This window comes from Dermochelys coriacea, chromosome 7, assembly GCF_009764565.3.
Source record: "Dermochelys coriacea isolate rDerCor1 chromosome 7, rDerCor1.pri.v4, whole genome shotgun sequence".
Lineage (NCBI taxonomy): Eukaryota > Metazoa > Chordata > Testudines > Dermochelyidae > Dermochelys > Dermochelys coriacea.
Window position 1 is genome coordinate 109,990,666 of NC_050074.1, and position 24,464 is coordinate 110,015,129.

The window sequence follows — 24,464 nt, forward strand, 5'->3', positions numbered from 1 at the left end:
AATTATCTAAAGTTAAACACATGCTTGGCTGAATAAGGGCCACAAACAGCTGCCATTTAAAAACAAAAACAAACCACCCCTAAGAATATTTTTTCCCCACAAATGTGTAATCACCCCTGCAAATACGACTGGCTTGAGATGCTGGACTGACAATATTCAGTTCCAGACTAGTGATATACTTAAGCTTCAACATCTTGCAGGCCCAGCAGCGATAGCAAAAAGGGCATTGCTCCCACTACATATCTGGGAATGACCTCTGTGTAATGGGGACAGAACATCAGTTTCTAGCTCTGGCACAATAATGGAGCTGAAAATTGCAATATTTTGGTATTTATATAAATGTTATTTTTCAGTAATTTTTAGCAGTACTTCTAATGGGCTAGTTATTAGTTTCCTCTCTCTCTTTGAAGTAAATGCTGCTGGCTTCAGGGTAGTAACCCAACCTGGAAGAGGCACGCCATAATTCCAGGGTCTGATGCTGTCATTTTAATTGGACCACTTGCAAAGTGAGGTGCTACTCAACATGAATTGGGGGCACAGAATTAGATGCACAATAAACAGTCCACAATAAAATAGACATTTTGCTTCTGCACTTGACTAGCTGTTCTATCTGTGCTGTAAATCCAGTCTCAAACATGTAATTGCATCTTGTTTAGTGACTAAATACATTAAATGCATGGGAAATGGTGGTACCTGTTATGCAAGTGCCAATACAATACTTCTGTTGTGTAGCTTGCAGAATATATAGAGGAACAAGTTCCACAGGCATGAACTCTAACCTCTGATACGTTAGGTAAGAATGTTTGTCTCTGAGACTCAGTGCTGAGCGTCTAAAAACATATCACTCATTTCACTTTTGCCCCTAAAAGACCATTGTTCTTGTTCTTTTCATTAGGATCCAAGTATGAGGAAGTAATAAGGTTTCCCTCATTTAATCGACCAGAGTGCTATCTAAAAATATAACACATGGAACCAGCTTCTTGAGTTAATTGTGTCTGTTAAAAATAAACCTGCCATATAAAATGACATTCACAGACACCTGGACATGCCCTGAATAAATCGACAATTCTTTCCTATATTCATGCCAACTTTCAAGGTTTCTTTTATGAGGAATCCCAGAATCTGGCCACCAACCATTCGGTAATCAGGTCTTGCCTGTCTGACTGTAGCTTTTATTCTTACACCTTGTTATATAGTTTTGGGCAGTTAGAAGGAAGATAATTTAATCAGTATTGTAAAAAAGAAATGAGGTTTGTTCTTTTTGGCACTCTGGGCTGCAAAGGAAAAATGTGTCTGCAAAGAGGTTCCTTAGAGGTTTGGCACCCTTTTACCTCTACATAATGGGAGTCACCTAGATTTCTCTGGGGACATTTACATACGCTTTTTAGAATTTAAAGCAGAGACACAAGTGGGCCCAACAATAAGGGGTTACTTGGTCTCCTTGCAGAGGAACTGCCAAGTGGGCAAGCCAGCCACCTCCCAGAAAGGAGACCCAACAGAGAGCGCGGAAGCAAGGCTATTTCCAGACCTACTGAAGGGGTTATGATCTACCTGCCAATCCCCCATAATGCAGCAAAGCATTGAGAGAGAGGCAGGACATGCTATTCTTCTTCTTCATTATTTGTATTGTGGTAACACCAAGGAGCCCCAGACATAGAGTAGGACCCCCATTGTGCTAGGCACTATACAAATACAGAACAAAAATTCAGTCCCTGCTCCAAAGGACTTAAAGATTTGGAAAATGTGAATAAATGTCCCTCCCTTTGGTTGCTTGTTTCAACCACCTTCCAAACCTTCTGAGGTTCAACAACTACGATTAATTTACCAAGAGAAACGATCATCGGGATTTACTTGGGTAATGGAAGAGACACCTAAAAACACGTCCTGGTGATTAAGTAAAAACAAACAGAACAAATGAGCCTCTTAAATAAATACATATTCAGAGAACAACCCTGATGTAAAGATGTATTTTTTTCCTTCAGACCCGTGTTATGGACCAGCTCTAAATAATGTACAGTAGCTACTGTGTCTTACTGTGCTCTGACCATATGGGGTGTTAGCAGCTATAAAAAAATCTGAGAAAAGTAGATATGCTAAAAGGTAAACAAATGAATCCAAGGTCCTGGAGAAAAAAGAGAAAACATAGGGGTGTTTTATTTTATGTAAGTGTATGTGTAGTTCTTATTAACATTAATCACAGATGCATGTTCCTGAGGGGTGAAGAGACCCCACATAAAGCAGAGTTGGGGGAATGTGAGGAGTGATTCATTATTAGCAGTGGGTGATTTTCAAAAGTTTGGTTGCTTGTTTTACTTAAGTATCCAACAGGGATATTTAGGTGGGCAGAATGTAAACACCCAAGATGGAATTTGGCCAGAACACTAGGTTTAACACCATATTCCTAACAAGGAGCACCATGCAGACTGTAATTTCCAAACAAAGCAGACATAAGCTCAATGTTAAGGTCTCCTTTGGAAGACCCATACACAGCAAACTGCAGAGACCTCAATTTATATGCCTGGGAAATAAGAACAGTTGACCTGGCCCACAGCTGGCAAAGGTGGTACAGTATTTTGAGCAACATCTGTTATACATAAAAGCAAATAAGGCAAGTGAGCTTTCCCTAGGGGACTCCAGGGTGTGCTCCACAGAAAAGAACATTATCTATTGGAGGTCCCATCTCCTCTCCCTGTACTGTTGACTTGCCTCTCTTCTTTGCACCATGGTGATCTCATTTAAGCTTGCTCACAAAGTAATGACAGCCTCCCTGCCCCTTGGACACCAGATTCTCAACTAAAGGAAATGAGGTGTTGGGAGCGTTTTCACCTTCTCCTCTGCCAGGAACATTTTCTTCCCTTTCCTATTTCTTTCTTTCTAGGAGCAGTCAGGACACTGTTAAGGCCTATGGGGGAGGGGGATCGATCTAAGATACGCAACTTCAGCTACAAGAATAGGGTAGCTGAAGTCGACGTATCTTAGCTCGACTTAGAATCACTTACTTCGCGTCCTCGTGGCGCAGAATCGACGGCCGCCGCTCCCCCATCGACTCCGCTTCCGCCTCTCACCCTGGTGAAATTCCGGAGTCGACAGCAGAGTGATTGATTTATCGCATCTACACTAGACATGATAAATCGATCCCCAAGAGATCGATCAATACCCGCCAATCCAGCGGGTAGTGTAGACATGTCCTAAGACAGAAACTTTCAATAAGATACAATTAAAAACATTTAGTGCCTGGCTTCTTCCTCTTTCCCTTTTCTTTCCCTACCCATCATTTCTCTTTTATCCTCCTGTGTCATCTCTTTACTTTTTCCCCACAGTATTTTTCCTCAGATTAATTTTTTCTCCATTTCCTCCAGCTTTTTAAGAGGGTTTACTTGTTCACTAAATTCCTGTCTTCTCCAAAAACACCTCTTTCTTCTGGTTTGGTCTGCCTTCCCCACTCTAATATTAACTTGTGTGTGTTCTACCCTCCTTTCCTCTCCCCCATCTTCCCTCTACTTTCTCCTATTCAACTCCCGCCCTCCAGGTCCTCTCTTCTCTCTTCCGAATGTCAGAGTTATGACATCCGTTTATTTTAAGGCAATTTACTGGAATTTGGGAGAATGTCGTTGACCCCAGTAAGTGCTTTTACAATTCTTTACATGGTGTGCTGTCAACATGTTAGAGATAATAATGTGATGCCTTAAGAAGATAAAGACCATGGGCCAAATTCACCACAGTATTACTGAAGTTTTGCTGGTGTGACTCCATTGAAATCAATGGAGTTGCACTGACATAAACTGGAGTAATGTGGTGATGAAACAGGCCCAGAGGTCTTAATTTATTTCCTATACGCTCCAGTATTTCAGACGGGACCACATTGGCATGTGGGAACTAGTGAAGACATGCCTTCTGGATGTCTGTTTTCACTCACATCATGTTCTTCCCAAACTGCTCTATCTATAAACTAGCAGTGACTAGCCAAGCTGTTTATATTCTATTGATAACATTTGGAGGCCTGCTTTTGTAACAAGAATTCCACTATATTCAGGCTGCTTCCTTCCAAAATTAGTCCTTGAGTTTAAGCAGCACAGAAGGCAAAGAAGTTTGTTGATCTTGGATTTTGGTACCCAGACAACATATTCTTCCTCAAATAACCTGTCTACAGAGATCTGAACAGAAAGGACACGTAATGGAAAAGACTCTCTAAGCAAGTTCAGTGGAGTCTGTCATATCATCTACTTAACACCTTTCATCCTAGGATCTGAAAGTGTGCTAAAGTACTAATTAAGCATCATTTCTACTGCCACATTCCACATACCACAATGGTCACAAGACTGGAAGGTGTGTGAGCCTGTGCAAATTGAAGCAAGTGTAAGGCATTCAGCGAGGTGACAGATTCTCCAAGCCAAGTGCCATGGAAATTGAAAAGGCCTGAATCATGGATTAGGATTGACAGGTGCCAAAGTGCAGAAACCTACATGTCTACCACCCACAACATTAAGCCTTTCAGAGGACTGGCACTTGGAGAAAACAGCGTTTTCTATCACATTAATCTAATAGGACTATTCCAAAACAAAATCTGTGTCTTGAGCAACATTTTATCGATTATACATTTCCGAAGACTTCCTTTCAACCAATCAGTCCGTGATACAGTAGCAAATATCAAAACAGGGGGACTCTGAAGAAACATGTAGTGTAGCATTTTTATTTAGACCCTTAAACCTGTTCCTGTTAAAATAAAGTATATGTACACTAAATAAAAATGTTTTATTTATGGTTAGATTAGTAGAAGAAAAGGATATTGCCCATCATTTCCTTCACCCCAATAAGACCAACAATGACCAACAGGATATTAATATCCCAGCATCGCAGATCCATCTGCCCTTTGACCTTTTCAAAAGTCTGAGAACAAATATTTAATAATGGGCTCTTCAGTCTAGCAGAGAAAGGTATAAATTACCCAATGGCTGTAAGTTGAAGCTAGACAAATTCAGACCGGAAATAAAGGCACACATTTTTTATAGTGAGAGTAATTAACAATTGGAATAACTTACCAAGGGTCTCGGAGGATTCTCCATCACTGCCAATTTTTAAATGAACATTGGCTGTTTTTCTAAAAGCTCTGCTCTAAGAATGATTTGGGGAAAGTTCTATGGCCTGTGTTACAAAGGAGGTCAGACTAGATGATCCCAGTGGTCCCTTCTGGCCTTGGCATCTATGAATCTATGAATCATACCCTGTGATGAAGCTTGATGTGCAATTTTCTACATTATTATGTTGAAACCGGCAAGATGTGTTATTTCTATGGAGGAGTTTTATATAGCTGCAGCAATTATGAACTTAATCAAACCCTGCTTTATGGCACACATTAAGCTGCCAAGTAAAATCTGTTTGAAAAGGGTAAACAGAAAACAACAATGGGCATAGGGAGATGCTCCCCAGTATGGATTCTACATTCAGTCATCAGTATATATTGTTTGTGCACCTAGTTAACTGAACTGGAAATAAGCAGATCTACATTTTAGACCTTATTAGGGCTCAAAGCATAAGCTTTAATGAGCACCGATTACTGCGTAGGAAACTTTTAAAAGCCAGTTTAATATTTCACTGTTCCTAATTACACCTTAAAGGTATAAGAGAGCTGGCCTCAGAGTGAGTGACCAGCAAAACATTTAAATATGCAAACTGCTATTAAACTTTCCCTTGGTTTCCTTTTACAGCGAGAAATAGGTGGTGCTTGACTAGCATAAACTTGCTAGTTTGCTTCAAATAAATAGTCCAATTAGACCAAATGTGCATATATTAAATGACCATTGAAATTGTTACATTATTTTTATTTAAATTCAATAAGGGTCCTAGAAAAGTTAATATAATGATTCATCACCTAGCTGCTGCCAAATGTTCCAGGTAAGTCAAGGTGGAATTCGCCCACTGAGTTGTTAAATGTGTCAAGTACCCAAATGTGCCCATTACATAATATTGATTTCACTAGTTAATGGAGGACTGCTGCACAGTGGATACACTTGGAAACAACTTGCTTTTCTGTAGTGCCCCTTTGAATTGTGGAACTCCAAAGGCACTCAGGGGCAAGGAATCCATACTAGTGACCAGGCTCCAATGTTGCCAAGGCAGGCAGAGCTCCCATCACCAATACAGATGCAGAAGACATCTGTGCAAGTGGCCCCATGCTTCTGGCGAATCTCTGAGCTCCGCAAGGAACTTGGGGGAAGCTTGAAGTTTGGCGATCGCAATCCTTTGATTTTTTTCCATCGGGGTGGGATTGGGCAACTTCTCAGTTTTCCTTCCTGCGCAACCTCATTTTATAGGGTTTTTTTTCCCAATCCGAGGATGTAATCTGCACCTTAACTTGGGTATTTGTCAATTGGGTCTCCCCTTTGTGTTGTTTTCCCCAGACTCTATGTATCCACTTCTCATATATGCTACAAAGAAAGATCAAAAGAACTGCAGGTGATGAGTCCAGAGAAGAAAAGACAGAGAGGAGACCGAAGACCTAACTAACTGAGAATACTGGGGTCAATAATTCTCCTTAGTCAAGGGAATTAGTCACATGAATGAAGTTGGCAGGAGTTGGCTTTAGAGTGAAATAATCAGCTATACAAAACTCTTATTAATAGGACCTACTATAGTATTTATCTTGTTTTGGTTAATGTCACACCGTTGACATGCTCAGTTTTTCACCCATTATTATCTCCAAATCCTCCCCTTGGTATCACCACCTAAATTATTATTACCACATCTATATTTCTACATTCAAATTATTCCTTCCTTCATTTGCCACTTTACATATCTTTATGAGTGCTGAGCACATGCAATTCCCATTGACTTCAGCGGCAGCTGTGGAAATTCAGTACCTCTTGGGACCAGACAACTGATCTGATTTAATTGAGCTCAGACCTGTTTTCCAATTCATCCTGGTCATGCTGTATTTTAACCCTATCTTCCAATGTATTTTGTGATTCCCTCTCCATTTGATATAGGCTTCAGATGTGATTAGTTTGTTCTCCACTCCATCCTCCAAGTGCCTGATTAAATCACTGAATAGTACTGAATCCAAAAAAAGGCTCAGGAGGATCCTACTGGATACCTTGCAACTCAACACAACTACTAATTATTTCCTCATTGTGTGTTGCATTTATTGTATTCAGCTTTGTGTCAAATCTATATTTCTCTAGTTTCCCTTTGAGAGTGCCACATGGAACCATATCACTGACCTCTACATAAGTCAGGCCTACTATATTGACTGCATTTTTTTTTTACCCCTGGCTCCCACTCTTTCCCTATGTATATGAATAAGTAACAAGTGGGTTTTGGGGAGGGGAACTTCTACAGTGCACCATTACTAACAAGGAAGTGTCTGACACTATGTCTTCAGTGCCCTTTAAGAGTTTTCTCTAATATCTGTTCTGAAGTCTATAGGGGCACATGCTACAGTGTAATATAACACTAGAGGATTGCAATTCCAGAGATGACCTACATAGTCATTCATAATGATGTAGTGCTGGTGAAGGGCACTCCTTGTAAATGAAGACTTCTGTTTATCCAAAGAGCAGGTACAGCACAGCTAAAAACAGTGCAAGCCTCCCATTCTGCTCTACTAATGCTCCTGCCTTTCATTTTCTAGGTGTGAGAAAATATCTCTGCTCCTGGGAAACATGCAGTCCTAGGTCCATACTGAGACTGATGGTAAGGGGACCAGTTCAACAGTGTCAGTTGTGATGGTGCTTTAGATTTTGTCTATTTCATGCCATGCTTACATGATGGCCCTTATTGATAATCACTAAACCACAGCCTAAGCCAGATTCAACTTAGTGACTGAGAAGTGAAAGTTGAAAGGTTTTGTTTCCCATTACCAATCCACTGAGCCATCCAGTACTTGGGACTGTGACATTTTACTATAGTCATAGCTTGGTACCTGGAGTCCCCAGGCTTCTTTGACTCCACTCAGTTTGCTTCTAATCCAAACTGTACTATGGAGGCTCCTTCTTTTGGTATACAACCCAGAGGATAGTATTGGGCAATTACTCTTCTATGCTGAGGGTTCCACTGAGCTATGTCTTGGAACCATTCCTATATATCAAACATATACTGATGCATCCGATGAAGTGAGCTGTAGCTCACGAAAGCTTATGCTCTAATAAATTTGTTAGTCTCTAAGGTGCCACAAGTCCTCCTTTTCTTTTTGCGAATACAGACTAACACGGCTGCTACTCTGAAACCAAACATATACTGGTTAGTTAAGGGTATGGCCTATGGTGTCTTCAGCATGCGCATGGCTCCGAGCTCTAAATTTTCACTTCATCCAATAAATTCAGAGTGGTCTAGTGATTTACCTAGTGCCTATTAAAGACTATGACATGACAAAAGCTATTCAACATACATAAAACAGAGAAAATATTACCAGTGTGTGAGAAACAACTGGAAGAAACGGCCATGTTTGTCACTGCCCCCCGAAAGAAGTAAAAGTTTGTCACTCTGATTCATGAGCTATGAGTCCTGGTGGATCTCTGTTCTTGGAGGTACAGGAAGAAGAGGTTACAAAGAGTGCTTTTTCCATATGCAATTACCAAGGTTGTGACTTTGGGGTTTTTTTTATATGGACCTTGCCATGGTGACCCATTCCTTTGTCACCTTCAGACTAGATTACATGGGACTCCACTTTCAAACCATTGAGAACTGATAGCTGGTGTAGAATGGAGCATTCTTGCTGGGTTTCCGCCTCAGCAGATTACACAGAACTCTGCGATCTGCACTAGCTAACGTGACTTCCAGGTGGAGTTTCAGCCACTGACAGATAAAGCCCTAAATGATTTGAGATTTTTGTCTACCTTCTCCCATGTCAGCTGCAATCTTCTGAAGTGCTCCAGCTAATAAGTCCAGTGGTTTAAAGAGGAGGGGGATAGTTGCAGAGTATTCTCAGTGAAAGAGTCCTCAACTCTGGAATGTACTTCCCCACTTGATCCACCAGAGTCTGGATTTTGTAACCTTCAGATCATGATGCAAGGCCCATCTGTTTTCCCAGGCTTTGTGGGGTGGAGAAGTTTGAGAGGTTGTGAGGCTGCAGTGGGAAATTCTTAGCTGCAGGGAGATTGGAAGATTTTCAGTTTGGGCACATTGGTCCAATGCGTATAGATTTTACCAATATTGTGTAAATGCACCCAGTGTGCAGATGGACACATTTTAATAAATCTAAAGACAAAAACACTTTTTGACTTTGTTGATGGGCGAGATGATAGAGTATTTCAATGGGCTGATAAGCAAAGTAGCACTGATTCAATCTTAAATCTCTGTGAATAAAGCACAGTTCAAATAATAATAAAAAAAACATGCTAGCAGGAAACATAGATCTTGGAATTGTAAAGAAAGAACAGGAAAAGAGAAAAATAATTTCTTTAAGAGCTTGTTCCAAAGAGATTAGTTAAAAATAGTTAATGTTGTTCCCTTTGCCTTCTAACTCCTTGAAAGAAATCACCATTTTGTGTTGATGCCATTTAAAGTAAATTATACTTTCAGTTTTGTCTACTTCCTGCTATATTTATATTAAACTATTACCATGTACCAGAATCTAGAGAAAGCAGGCCATCTTACGGGATGTTGCTGGGAATGGTTTTCTTCAGATGACTTTAACATAGAAGGCTTTTAACACAGGTCAGCAGATTACCCCAAACAGAATATTGGAATTTAATCTCTGCTTGTATGAGCTGCTCACTTACATGGCCTTCACAGTGTTCTTTAATTACATTCCTACTGTAAACGAGGGCTAAAAAAATCCCTTTAAAAAGGCAGCTCAGTTTTCCCTGAGAGACTTTAACTATGAATACTATATTAGGGAGCTGCCAAGTTGCTTGCTTAGGTCCTATACCATTTTACCTCTTTCAGGGACACATGTTTAATTAAAGCATTCCACAAGCTTTGAAATTGATTTCAGCTGGAAAATGAATTTGGTGTTGTGGGTTTTGGTACCCTCCTCCCCCGCCCAAATAAACCCTTTCCTTCTGTCTCCACAAATAATAGATTCAATTCATGAGAGCTAAGAAAGTAAATGTCAGCTCTGCTGCAGAGCTTTATCTTCCAGACTGCTAGGGCAGACTGAAAATTCATCTTTCTGGGTTTCACTTTCTATTTAAAATGTGTTTCTTACATAAGTTTATTGGGTCAGGGGGACAGAAACAGCTGGAAAACTGTATTATTGAAGAGACTGGGGGATTAAAAAAAGAATATGAACAACATACTGGCATGGCACTTGTGGAGCAACTTGGGTTGGCAATTGGCAAGTATACTGCACAAAAATCACCATCACAACTGCCACCTTGCAATCTCAGACAAGAGGCCAGCAACTGAATGGTCATGGGAGCTGAAATATTCTCTCTCTCCAAGCTATGGGCCTTCCAGGGCTGAGAAACAATGGCATGGCAGTGAAGCTGGGCTGTACCTGTTTGGTGGATAAATAGAGGATTTCTGTGCCCAGGGCTGCCAGTTCACCATCTGTCACTGAAACTTAAATTTACATACATTAAGGAAAAAAAGGAGAAGTGGTATATTTGCTTTCTAGTTTTATAGTTTAGATGTTCCGTGTCTTACACATGGAAGTTGGATTTGAACTCTCAGTAGCATCTGACTGCAAAAATTCAAAAAAGGAGGTTTCTGGTTCTTTCCACAGTACATGTTTGGGTCACATGTTGTGAGTGGGTGGTTGACAAGTGTGACTTTCTTTTCCTTATTCCTATGCCTCAACAAGTGAAACCCTGGAAGCAGCCAGGTCTGGGGACTTGTTAGAGAGATGCTAGCTGGCTGCAGGAAAGGAAAATACTATAGCAGAATATCATCTATTACTTTCAGATAAGACAGTATTTGGATCTGCATCATTCTAAAGACACCTGCAGCTACTTTTGAGATATGATATAGCTTTCTGTATGATTTTAATTAATCATTACTTAACAATGAGCAAGAGAGTTGGTCAAAATCGTCAGTAAAGGACAGAGGAATTACCAACATAGATCTCTTTTCACAGGCAGCGATGCGTTTACAACTGCTGTCAAATTGAATGAGAAGAGAAGCCAGTATATTCTAGATATCACTACTTACGCTGAGCATTTATAGAGCCTTTTCATAGAATATCAGGGTTGGAAGGGACCTCAGGAGGTCATCTAGTCCAACCCCCTGCTGAAAGCAGGACCAATCCCCACCAAATCATCCCAGCCAGGGCTTTGTCAAGCCTGACCTTAAAAACTTTTAAGGAAGGAGATTCCACTACCTCCCTAGGTAACTTCTAAGGAAGGCGATTCCACCACCTCCCTAGGTACAAGTTCAAAGCACCGTACAGATGCTTAGTAATTAATTATTCACTTTTCCTGCACAGAGCCCAAGTAATTCAGCTCTGCTAAGGAGCAAAGAGTGAAATTCACTCCCTGTTCTCAGCTCAGGGCACCCTGCCCCAGTAGGGCCAGGCTTGGGCCTTGAATAATGGATAGAAGTTTGGCCCTAATGCCTTGTGCAAGTGGACCTCTGGTTCCATGTAATGGTGAATGTCATGGCCTGAATCCCTCCGCCCTGGCCAGTCCTTTCCCACATCTCTGTGATTACGTGGGCCTGGACCAGAGAAACCCCCAGCAGCCAACAGAAGGAGCAAAGGCCTTCCTCTGTGACCCTTCCACCAGCAGCTTCCCTGCAGGGCCCGAGTGCTATATAGGGCTTTGGGCAGCCTCTCTCCTATCACATGGATTTCAGCCTAAACAAGCATCTTTTAACCTGCAGGAAAGGCTCTGGCTCTGGCCTAACTTCTGCTGACACCTTGAAACAGACTTACAAAAAAAGCCCACAATTGATTTCTGTGATAGGAATGAGTAGGGGGCACTGTGGAGAGGTGGATAAGCTTCCAACTGTGTGAAAATGGAAAGATCCTTATCCAGGGTGTGTGCCCAGCACCACTTCTTGCACCACCTAGTCTTTCCTAAAGGTATCCTATACAATTACTTTCACAATGACTATCTTCAGCTGATGAGATCTGGCAAGGTCACTTTGTGAGGTAACATGGCTACTGGTTATAAAACTATTAAAGCATTTCATATATTGGATTGGTATAATAATAAAGCTGTCCAGTGTGAAACTGCCATAATGGTCTACATTCAAATTAAATAGTCTGCTCCACACATAAGTATCATCTCTGCTATGCTTTGGAGTAAAAGCTATATAATGTGTTTGTAGTTTACTACAATAGCCAGTTACTTCCTAGGCCTACAGTGGGTTCTAAATGTTGAAGTTCTTTTTAACATGATGCTGAAAGTTTAAAAAATTTAAAGGATCTTGAAATTTTAGGCTGTTTGCTCAAACCTCAAGCATTTGAACTGAGCTGTACCCATTTCTGGACATCATAGAGCCCTTGAATGAAGACAAAATACATATAAGCAGTGGGTTATGCACAGTTTCATAGAATTGTAGGACTGAAAGAGACCTTGAGAGGTCATCTAGTCCAGTCTCCTGCACTCAAGACAGGACTAAATATTATCTACACCATCCCTGACAGGTGTTTATCTAACCTGCTCTTAAAAATCTCCAATGATGGAGATTCCGCAACCTCCCTAGGCAATTTATTCCAGTGATTAACCACCCTGACAGTTAGGAAGTTTTTCCTAATGTCCAACCTAAACCACCCTTGCTGCAATTTAAGCTTCTTGTCCTATCCTCAGAGGTTAAGAAGAACAATTTTTCTCCCTCCTCCTTGTAACAACTTTTTATGTACTTGAAAACTGTTATGTCCCCTCTTCTCTTTTCCAGACTAAACAAGCCCAATTTTTTCAATCTTCCCTCATAGGTCATGTTTTCTAGACCTTTAATCATTTTTGTTGCTCTTCTCTGGACTTTCTCCAATTTGTCCACATCCTTCCTGAAATGTGGCGCCCAGAACTGGACACAATACTCCAGCTGAGGCCTAATCAGAGCAGACTTGAGCGGAAGAATTACTTCTTGTGTCTTGCTTACAACACTCCTGCTAATACATTCCAGAATGATCACTTTTTTTGCAACAGTGTTACACTGTTGATTCATATTTAGCATATCTGACCCCCAGATACCTTTCTGCAGTACTCCTTCCTGGGCAGTCATTTCCCATTTTATATGGGTGCAACTGATTGTTCCTTCCTAAGTGGAGTATTTTGCATTTGTCCTTATTGAATTTCATCCTATTTATTTCAGACCATTTCTCCAGATCATTTTGAATTATAATCTTATCCTCTAAAGCACTTGAAACCCCTCCCAGCTTGGTATCGTCTGCAAACTTTATAAATGTACTCTCTTGCTATTATCTAAATCATTTATGAAGATATTGAACAGAACCAGACCCAGAACTAATCCCTGTAGGACCCCATTCATTATGCCCTTCCAGCATGACTGTGAACCACTGACAACTACTCTCTGGGAACAGTTTTCCAACCAGTTATGCATCCACCTTATAGTAGCTCCATCTAGGTTGCATTTCCTTACTTTATGAGCAGGTCATGTGAGACAGTATCAAAAGCTTTACTAAAGTCAAGATATACCACATCTATCACTTCCCCCCTATTCATAGGGCTTGTTACCTTGTCAAAGAAAGTTATCAGGTTGTTTTGACACAATTTGTTTTTGACAAATCCACTCTGTCACTTATCACCTTCTAGATGTTTGCAAATTGATTGCTTAATTATTTGTTTCATTATCTTTCTGGGTACAGAAGTTAAGCTAACTGGTCTATAATTCCCCGGGTTTTCCTTATTTTCTTTTTCATAGATTGGCACTATATTTGCCCTTTTCCAGTTTTCTGGAATCTCTCCCGTCTTCCGTCTTCCGTGACTTTTCAAAGATAATCACTAATGGCTCAGATATCTCCTCAGTCAGCTCCTTAAGTATTCTAGGATGCATTTAATCAGGTCCTGGTGACTTGAAGACATCTAACTAGTCTAAGGTTTCAGAGTAGCAGCCGTGTTAGTCTGTATTCGCAAAAAGAAAAGGAGTACTTGTGGCACCTTAGAGACTAACAAATTTATTAGAGCATAAGCTTTCGTGAGCTACAGCTCAAGTGAGCTGTAGCTCACGAAAGCTTATGCTCTAATAAATTTGTTAGTCTCTAAGGTGCCACAAGTACTCCTTTTCTTTTAACTAGTCCAAGTAATTTTTAACTTCTTGTAATTTGTTTTATCACAGCTTTGTTCTGCTTGTGTGTCTCAGTAACTTCAGTAGCCTGATCCTCCTCCCTATATCCTTCCGTTTTCATCTTCACTTGTCTTGTCATGTCTTTATCTAAACTGTAAGCAAGTTGAGACAGGGAACATGTTTATTGTACATGTCTCAGAAGCTATAAAAATGAAATAATTGGTGTAACTAACAACTATTAGTCAGAAAAGTATTGGTGTAATCAGGAATGCTATCAAGAAATGATATTTGGATCTGATCCTCCTTTTACTTGACCCACACTCTACTACTGAGTGGCTTTTAATTCCAATTCTCATGTTTTAATCTACAGTGCATTAAAAGCAATATCTTTATTATCAGTTCCAAGAAGTTTTCAAAATAGCATCTTAAATGACTATTTGAAAAATAAGTAGAATCTGTGAATAATTGTCCTGATTGAGGTAGATGTAGTCGCATTCCACACAAATTCTTTAGTACAGTTAGGCCAAATGATGGGAAAAAATCAAGTATTTAATATCCCATAAATCAGTTTGTTTTCACCACTTCTTAAAAACAGGGTCATAGCAAAGAACTGAAGAGCACGTCTTTGTAGGTTCACCATAAAAATCTCATACTTCTCTTCCCCTTGTAAGACTAGAAATTGGGAACCATCAGAATATAATGGGCCAGATTTTTATTTACGCTAAAGTCCCTTTACCCTCCTTCTTGCATTGTGAAGAGGCCTTAAAGTAGATATACATTATTTTTATTATTTACATATTTATTAATTTTAAATGGCTGTACATTTAATAATATGTATTATATTTATATTCACTTTAAGGTCCCTTTTCCCTGGCAGGATAGAAAAAGGGGTAAGTGTAATTGAAAATTAGATCCAGTGTCTTCATGCCCAATAGAGAGCTCAAAGTCAGGAAGTGCTACAAGTTTAATAATAAAAATGTTAATATGATTTATTATTTATTAAAGATGCTCAAAACTGTTATATGTTCAAAAATAAATTTCAACCAAAACAAACACACACTGTATAGTTTGACAAAACTGTCAGTTTTTGTTTCACTAAAAAACTGAAAAATTCTGTAAAAAATTTTCAGTTTTTGAAAAACTAAACAACAAATTGGTTTGGTTTCTTTTCTCCTTTCTCTCCCCATTCTTCCTTTTTTTTCCATTGGAAAATGGGGGGAGTAAGAGGGGGGAAATTAAAAAGAAAGGAGGGGAAATGGTAAATCTTTCAGTTTTCAGCTTTTTGTCAAAAAAGGAACATTTTGACTGAAATGTATATTTTCTATGAAAATATATATATCAAATGAAAAGGCATTTTTACTGAAAAAGTGTTTCAACACAAAGTTCAAAGCAGTTCTATTATCTCCTAGATCTACATTTGTGTGTATGTAAAATAGGGGAGTATTTCAGAGAGATGAATTAGATAATACTAATAAGAATAATAAACAGCATCTATTCCAGAATAACGTGGTGCATGAGTATAAAGCAGATCAGCTATTCTGGAATCACTCCCGAACTCTAGAAACTCTTATTCTGGAATAAAATTATCTTTTTCTGGTTTAACTTAATCCACTTCTAAAGTGGAACTAATGGAGTTATTCCAAAATAGCCATCCTGGATAGAGCTGGGCAAAATTTTTCAGACAAAACTTCTTTTCCATAAAAAAAAATCAGGTTTGGGTCTGTGACATTTTGCAAATGTGTGTCAAATTCACCAAATTATTGCTGTCAGATTAAAAAAAAATCCAGAAAAGCTAAAAAGTTTTGGTTTGACTTTTCAATTCAAAATGACTTTTCATAATTGAATTGTACTTCAAATTTATTTTTAAAAATTATGAGTCTGATTCAGCACCATTTAAGGTAAAGGGGATTTTGCCATTGACCTCAGTGGAGCTGGAAAAGGCCCTAACTGCTATCAGTTGGCTTCTTCTGTCCTGCTACTTTCCTTCAGTGGTATCAATGGCAAAACTCCGATAGACTCCAATGGATACAAGAGTAGGATTTTAGCATAAATTCAGCCCCCCCCTCTCTCTCCCTAAAACCTGCATAAGCTAACTCAATTTTAAAGAAATTTTTCTTATCAATTAGATAATACTTAACACGAACACTGAGTACTTAGATAGCACTTTACAATTTCAAAGCTCTGCACAAGTATTAATTAGTGTTAATGACTCATATTACCTAATAAGATAATGTCAAACCCTGCAGCTCACAATATCTAATTTCTATTTTCAGTGATAGATAAGAGGCATCTCTTAAAGGCTATATTTTCTTCTAGATCCCTTTCTGCCTATTACTCTGATAGTTTTTGGAAACTGAGTGTGCATTGTGGCATTTTTCTTTTTAATTTGTGGGCAAGAATTCATTGCACAAAACACACTTTTGTCCACAAAAAAGGGTTTTAGTGATAGTATCTCTGGGGATTTTATATAGAATGACACTGGGTCAATGTGATCTCCTAAGCATTATTGGATAAGGAGAAGGGGATTCATTGCCTGCCCTTTAGGGGAAACAGCAACGGCTTTCTTGGTTTCTGGCTGCGTTGCCATTGCCAAGGTAGTGCTTAATGGATTAAGTTTTGTGAAATAAATTCTGTAAACAGAATGTGGGCTGAGATCATTTAAACTCATTTCCCCTGTGTCCCCTTACAGTCCTGGAAGCTGTCAAGTGCAGGCAGCCTGCAAGCAGACTGTTCTCCCAGTGTTAGTATTGAGTCTCAATAGATGCATAAAACAGCTTATTTTTCACATACTTTCTGTGATATTTAAAAAAATTACAAAAAATGCTTCTCAGTTTCACCCTTTGCCTTTAGCTGCATAGAGCTAATTCTACAAGGGCACCAAACATTGCTCTGTTTGTCCATCATTAGAACATTAAAGACGTATGTTTATGGAAGAATGATATGCGAGTCTGAAGGATTTTAAATAAAGGAACTGCACCAGAGATGGGTTTATGAACAAACAATAACATCCAGGCTTAAGCAGTATCCTTAAGAGAGCATAAGGAAAGGCTCTTGCCCTGAAGAGTTTATAATCGAAAGTGGGCAAGTGCACGACATAGAATTACATGTCAAACCTGAGAAAGTGCTATGGGGATGGTGCTGGGAGCAAGACCCACATAGGAAGTGGGACAGAACATTCAACTTATGGAAGTGGGGAGGCTGTTCTGAGTGTAGAAGAAGGAATAAACCTGATGGTGGGGATTGAAGGAAAGGGCCCTGGAGGATGAGAAAGTGCTGATCTTCATTTCTTATTTAGAAATAAATCAGTTTCACTTTTCAGTATTAATGAAATCCATAAATCTACATAACTTTTTCCAGAGCAATAAATCCTTTCAGAGGCTTTTAGTAGTTTCTCCAATTTTGATTCACTCTTCCACAGACTCCTCTTTTTCCATGCTGAGTGTTGCAGTGGAAACCTTCTCCTGCAAGCCGGGGGAGGTAGGGCAGGATTTCAATTCGAGCAGGAAGTGAACAAGAGTAAGATTCATACCCATGGCACTAGACGCAGTTGCCACGAGAATGATGTCGCCAGCTGGACTAAGAGAAGCAGTAAATCTCCAAGGACATTACCAGCAAGTAACCAAGAGCTGTTCTAAGCAAGCCTTCGAAGATGGGGACATAATTGGCTGCCTCGCCTTCACCACCGTATTATCTTGCCATGCAAAATTGCTAGCCCAGACATTCAGCCTTTTGGATGTGGTTCTTCCAGAAAGGACAACTCAACATGGTAGATCATTGTGTGGGATTCTCAATTACCTATCTTTACAGGCAGGAAGTTCAGAGTATGTTAATTGCCAGGGCCGGATTTCCCATTAGGCACAGTAGGCCTAGGGGCGCAAGCATTCTAGGGGTGCTTAAAAATCCAAATTTTGCCACTCTCGGAACGGGTGGCCAGCTGAGGAGGAGATGGCCCCATGCAGGTCTGCTGGAGCGCTCCTTGCTCAGCCTGGCGGACAAAGTCACCTCCCCCGGGGCCAGTGAGTGCGGCGAGGGGCAGGGCTTGGGAGAGTGGGTCTCTGATGGGGCTTCTGGGGGGGTTCTGGGCAGTGAGGGGGTGGGGAGTGGTGGGCAGTGCAGTGTTTGTGGGGGTGGTCTGTGCGTGTTGGGGCGCTGGGAAGTTGTACTGAGGTTGTGCGTGGCAGCACTGGGAGGTCTGTGGGGGTGCCTAAAAGTTAAAAGTGGTTGGGTACCACCGCAACCTGCTGCAGTTAGGTGCTCCGAGCCACCTCGGGTGGCAGGGGGACCCTGGAGCTCTGTGCCTAGGGGTGCTCAAGGTGCAAGTCCAGCCCTGTTTATTGATTATACCACGGCTGAGTAAAACACATCCTACAGCTACCTCAGGGCCTGAATCTACACATACTTCCACATGGGGCATAGTGCTACTAACATGAAGTCCCAGTTGATGTCAACTGTATTCAATGGGACTACTCATGTGAGTAAAATTACACGTTTATAAGTGTTTGCAACTTAGGCCTGAAGTGATGTGGAGGAAAGTCATTGTTTTCTTGAAACTCTTTGGGTATAGATATTTCAGTGAATTCAATAATTGTCTGATTATCCTGTAGTATTTATTACCGACCTAGCGCCTTTTATCCAAAGAGCTTAACCAACTCCAGTGGAAACCAAATCACTCATAGAAGTATCTGAAGCCTCAATCCTGCAAGCACTTACAATCATGCTCAAATATAATCACATGAGGAAACCACTGGCATCAGTGGGACTGGTCACTTGTGAAGTAAAGTGTATGCCTACATGTTGCAGGCCTGGGGCAGAAGTAGTGTAAATGTTGCCATATTTTCTATGTGTCTTGTTTATCATAAAACTTCAATCTTATAATTAGAGCTGTTCAGAAAATATTCCTCCCCATTCCACAGCCCCTATGGAACTTTTTGATGACAATAAAACAAATCATAGACATTTTCAATGGAAAATTTTGATTTGCTGAAAAAAACCCCAAAAGTTTTCCAACAAAAAACTGAAAATTTTCAAGTGAAGCAGAACCTTATTCGGAAAATTTTTGTTTAGTCCAGAACTCAATTTTCCATCAAAATATAATTTTGATGGAAAATGTTAGACTAGCCCTACTTATAATATTTGATCACTAATTTTATAAAATGATCATAAAAATCATGCATTCCCTAAGCATTCAAAATGGAAAGACAGTTCCACCCCTATTACCTTTGTCTTCAGTCATTATGAACATTTGAATTGAAAAAATAGTTGAGAGGGAAAAAATGGACACGACTATGATTAGATTTGAAAGTGAACTTTGATTATTATTTATTTTTATTACCATAGTGCCTAGGAGCCCATGTTATGGACCAGGACCTCTGTACAACCACAGAACAAAAAGCCAGTCCCAGATTGCAAACTTTTTGTACACTATTTCTGTGATTATTTCAGTATTTGAGCTCTGTGAACACCAATGCTCACAAAGAGTTAATTTTACATTCAAATGCTCAGTTTCTGAATTGTGTGTTTGATTGTAAAATGTGCAGGTTTCACTATGTTGGTTGTTTACTTAAGTCATTCAGTCTGGGAACTTTAAAGCGTCTGAGGTAACTAAAGCTGTGATCCTGCAATCTGATCTGCATGGAACTTTACACCCAAGCTAGAGCAGGGGCATAGGGTCTCCCCATATGGATCAGATTGCAGGATCCGGGCCATGAATTGTAGTGACTGAAAGTGGGTACTATCTTGTAGCTGGTTAGTAGCTTATACAAAATGAGTTGCTGGGCTCAGTGTAGTTCCCAGAGAAGAGTCGTCCACATTGCTAAATAGCTATACAATTGCTATTAACTGGCAGAGTTGGCCAATGGTAAAATTGACCATGCAGACTAAATTGCCCTTTCATCCTTAAACCCACAAAACCAGGTTAAAGGTACACAGTGGGCAGGAGTGTGGGGAGTAGGAAGTGATGTTGGGATTTTCTTTCATTTCTTTTGCCTGTGCAATACCTGGTTTGTGGATTATCAGAGAACTTCAGTCTGTGAGTCAGATACCTTAAACAATTCAATTTAAAAAGGTAAGAAAATAATGCAGATTTTCTGCAGGCTTGGAAGCTGCTGTACAGAGACCAGTTCTTTTGAGGGAACTCTGCACCAAGGCATGATTCTTATGACAGCAAAAAACAGAAGGATGGTGTGGTAGTTGAAGCATATGTGATGTGGATTCTATTCCTGCCTCTGTACTGACTTATTGCTCAGCAACCTTGGACAAGCCTCTCTATCACAGGTTCCCCATCTGTAAAAAGGATGTAATAATACTTCCCTTCCTCAGAGTTTAATGAGGTTTCATTCATTAATATATTTCTAAAGTGCTTTGAGATCTTTGGAGTGAATTATTAATGGGACTTCATTAGGACTCATAAAAGCCAAAATATCGGAAAAGGTCATTCATCTGAAGGTCTTGATCACGTTTAAAAAAAAAAAAAAGCATGGACTTTTTTTTTTAAAACTAACTTTCACAAAAAAGCCAGCCTGTGAATGATATGGTTTGAATTTGGACCAACTTACTCTATTCATCCTGCCTACAAAATCTCTTACACAGAGAAGAGTATTTTTAAAACAACACTGAACTCATCCCTGCCAAAAAAAGGAGTTCAAAGTTAATGTTACTCTGACCAAGATGGACACATATGACTTACAACAGGTTAACTGCAAGGTGAAGAATTATAATTATTTTTTTTAAACTAAGCATTACAAGTGGTAAAGCAAAGTTAGGGTTGATCCTTTTGATTATAAACCTCTCTAAGTCTAAAGCCGTAACAAGATAAAAACACCAGAGTTATCCTTCTTATTGCCTATAATCCATGACAAGAATCCTCTTTACTGAAGGAGTTAAAGTTTTTGCAATAAATCTAGTATGCCACAAGCTAAAATTTTTGACAGCTAATCTGGTGTAATGCAACAAATCAGTGTGACATAACAAACAGCAGACGCATTCTGTGGCACAGCGTCCCCATAAACTTCAATCTCTGGGTAAAAATCTTGATTTATTATATAGCTTTTGGACAGTTACGAAAGAAAATTTGCCAAAGATCAGAATAATCAACTCTTTCACCCAAGCAGTTTTTTATGAAAGAATAAAGCACAGAATGGGTCTGAGCAAAATAAATAAAAATTCCACACTTTTAACCCACAGAACCTTTTGCGTCATTCAGAAATATTTGCAGACATTAACAATCTTTTATCATCAAAAAGGCACTCCAGCCTTAAAAAATTAGGGATTTTTCTTAAATTTTCTTTTATTTGTGGCCTTCTAACTATCCTGTTATTGCCATTACTAACTTGTAAACACTTACTGATGTTACATTTGTCAAAGCAGGGCTTTTTAAAGATGCATGTAGCTAATTTCCCCTAAAAAACTCCTCTGTTTTGCTAAGCTATTCTCTGCAGGTTATAAAAATAGTAGTATATAATTTACAAATAGTATCTGTAATAGGATTCATTGTTGAGAATGTCTGAACTATATGTTTTCATCCACTGAAAGGGAAAGTAATACTTCAGACTCCTCTTGGAAATGCTGGTTGTTTTAATGCAATTTGCTTCTCCTAATTTTGGACTCATGAAGAGGGTTGCAAACAGAAACATACATTAGCCATTCATAATAAATATACTAGCCCCATTCAGAGCATGTAAAGGCATTACTGTTGCATCATTCTGAACAGCCCTGCTGTTCCACTTGCCCGTGTAATTAGCACACAATGCAGGCCAGACAGTTTCCTGGCGAGAGGCTCTGTGTACTTAGGACGAAATAAAATAGTAACGGTAAATAATAAATAAATAAAGGCTGTTTTGACATCTGACTCAAGAAATGGCTTCTTGGCTAAATGGTGCTTTCGTAAAGATGTTCCCATTGTTTGTTGATTTATCAAAAAAACATTGCTACTCACTGATGTTTAGATATTTGTATCTGAGAAGGGGGGGAGGGGGATTATTAAGCAAGTCTTTCAGTAGGACACCAGATGATGGATGGTCAAACACAGAGTCTCCTGTAAACACAGAGAGAACCAAAAGGTATGAACTGACTCATAATTGTGTCAACACAGGTTGCAGACCCTTGGTTTATTTCAGCCTTCCTGTTTTTCACAGATTTCTTTTCACACTGCACTTTTTAGACACAGTCTCTTTTCAATATACCTTAGTGGGGTGCAGAAGAATAAAAGTTTTCACACTGAAAGGTAGACATTTTTACACACACACACACACACACACACACACACGTGTGATGGGTTTGGTCACAGAGACCCCCTTGAGACTGTCATCTGACGTGCTGGATTACCTCTGAGCCAGTTTTCTCTGCCAGCTTGGGACTCCAGAAACCTGCCCTGTTGGCCAGACACACTTAAAACTCACTTAAAATCACTACCAGTATCTCAAAGCAATCAGCTGTGCACAGATCCTGTTTGACTACGCCACTGTGACAGGACCCGTCACATGTAGGGTTGGGTTTTTTTCCATCTCAAGAGCCTAACCCTGCAACTGATCTTCATACAATTAGACCCACTAAAGTCAATGAGGTTTTTCACCTATGGAAAGGTTGCAGAATTGAATGTCTGATTTGGAAATAGGTTGTCATGTCGAATGCTAGATCTTTTCCAAAAATCCATTTTAAAGATCTCACAAAATTGTATAAAATGAAGCAGTACAGAGCCAAAAGAACTGCTCCATCCAATCTTCATCCTCAGTAACTTAAACAGTCAGATATTAGGCTTAGGGCCAGACTGTGACGTACTCATGTTGAATAGTGCCTAAACCCTTCTGTAGTCTTATTAAAGTCAATGCGTAAAGTGCTGTTCAACAGGAATAAGGATGGCAGGATTTAGACTTCTTTTTATTTCCATCTGTACCAAAAATGCATCAATCACTATAATTTTTAATCAACAAATAATCTTTGCAGAAAAGCTACATCTGACCACTTCGCCCCAAGGGAAATTTTCTGCCTGCATTTTTTTTCTGGTCCATTAATAAAAATATACGAAGAAAACAAATTTTAGGAGGGAACTGTCACAAATAAATGTCAGAAGTGACACCCATATAAAATTTCAGAAACAATAAAAGTTGAGACAGATTGAATTTTTAACGATCTTCCTTGAAGGTTATTGTGTGTTTCTCTGCAGCAGGAAGTCTCATGCAGTACAGTTTTCCCCTTTAGAAGCCAAGGTTAATTCAACAGCAGAGATAATTCCATGTGCAAATGACAATATATTAAATTCCCCTTGCTCCCAGCAGGTTCTGTACCTTCAGAAATTGTTCCAAGGTTTGAGTGACTATAGAGTAGGCAAGTGTCCATGAACTGGAAGAGGTGCTTTTTTTTTTTTTTATGTCCATTGCCCTTCTTTAGCTCCCTTCAACCACATAGCAAGGGAAGTGAAATTTTCTGGAGACCATAAAAACAGTTTCGTAACTTTCCACATATTTTCCCTGCATAAATACTCAGCAAATTTGCAGTGTAAATCATGCTATAGCACATTGGTCAAGTCCCAGGAGTGCCACTGAAGTCAGACAAATTATGGTATTTGCTATCTCAGTTGTTACAATTTCTCGCCTTTCATTTATTCATTGCCAGTGTCTGGATTTACGTCAGAGGGGAAAAATAGGAGTTTTGCTAGCTAAAGTTAACCCCTTATTGCAGGAACAGTAACATCATGTTTTCCGGCAGCAATTTACAAGGATATGCCCATTAACATTCTCAGTAATGATGCAGTCAAGAAAATTTCCAGATGTGAGCAGGAGAGATTATACTCTGTGGAAACAGCAACTGGAAACTCCAATGCCAAATCTTTGTTTTATTGATGTGAAACAAATATTAAAGTAATTTTTAAAAAAAAGTTTTACTAGGCCTATATAAAAGTGCATAAAGACAGTGCTGTGACATGTATGCTGGATGGCTACTGCTGAGCGAGTCAGCCTGGCTGTACAAAGTGTTTACTATTTTCATATTACCTCCAGAATAAACTAAATTATTAATGTCAAACCACACTGAAAGGCTCTCTGCTTTTACCAAGTCTCCAACTCCCTGATATAGGGCTACTTCTTTCAAGGCAGTGTCGGGTGATGCAGAAAAGGATCCATTTCTACTCGGTAGAGCCTGTTATGCACAATGTTGGCCTCCATATGGACCAACCAAAGCATCTGTTACACGTACCCTGAATTGTCTAATGGAGATACACCTTTTAAAAGCAAGTCTCCTTTGGCTGCCAGGGCCTGTACACAAAACCAGAGAGGCATTGCCTTTGTCCTCTGCCTTACAAATGTGCACCTGTTGTAATGGTCAGTGCATCCTATGTCCATAAT

At 39.6% G+C, this 24,464-nt stretch overlaps 1 protein-coding gene across 3 annotated transcripts in view; it reads right to left on the reverse strand.

The window, feature by feature from the left end:
- The window catches only part of GRK5 (G protein-coupled receptor kinase 5), a 232,695-nt gene that overhangs the window by 110,015 nt on the left and 98,216 nt on the right, over window positions 1–24,464 (reverse strand). The gene's annotated exons all lie outside the window — the stretch shown is intronic.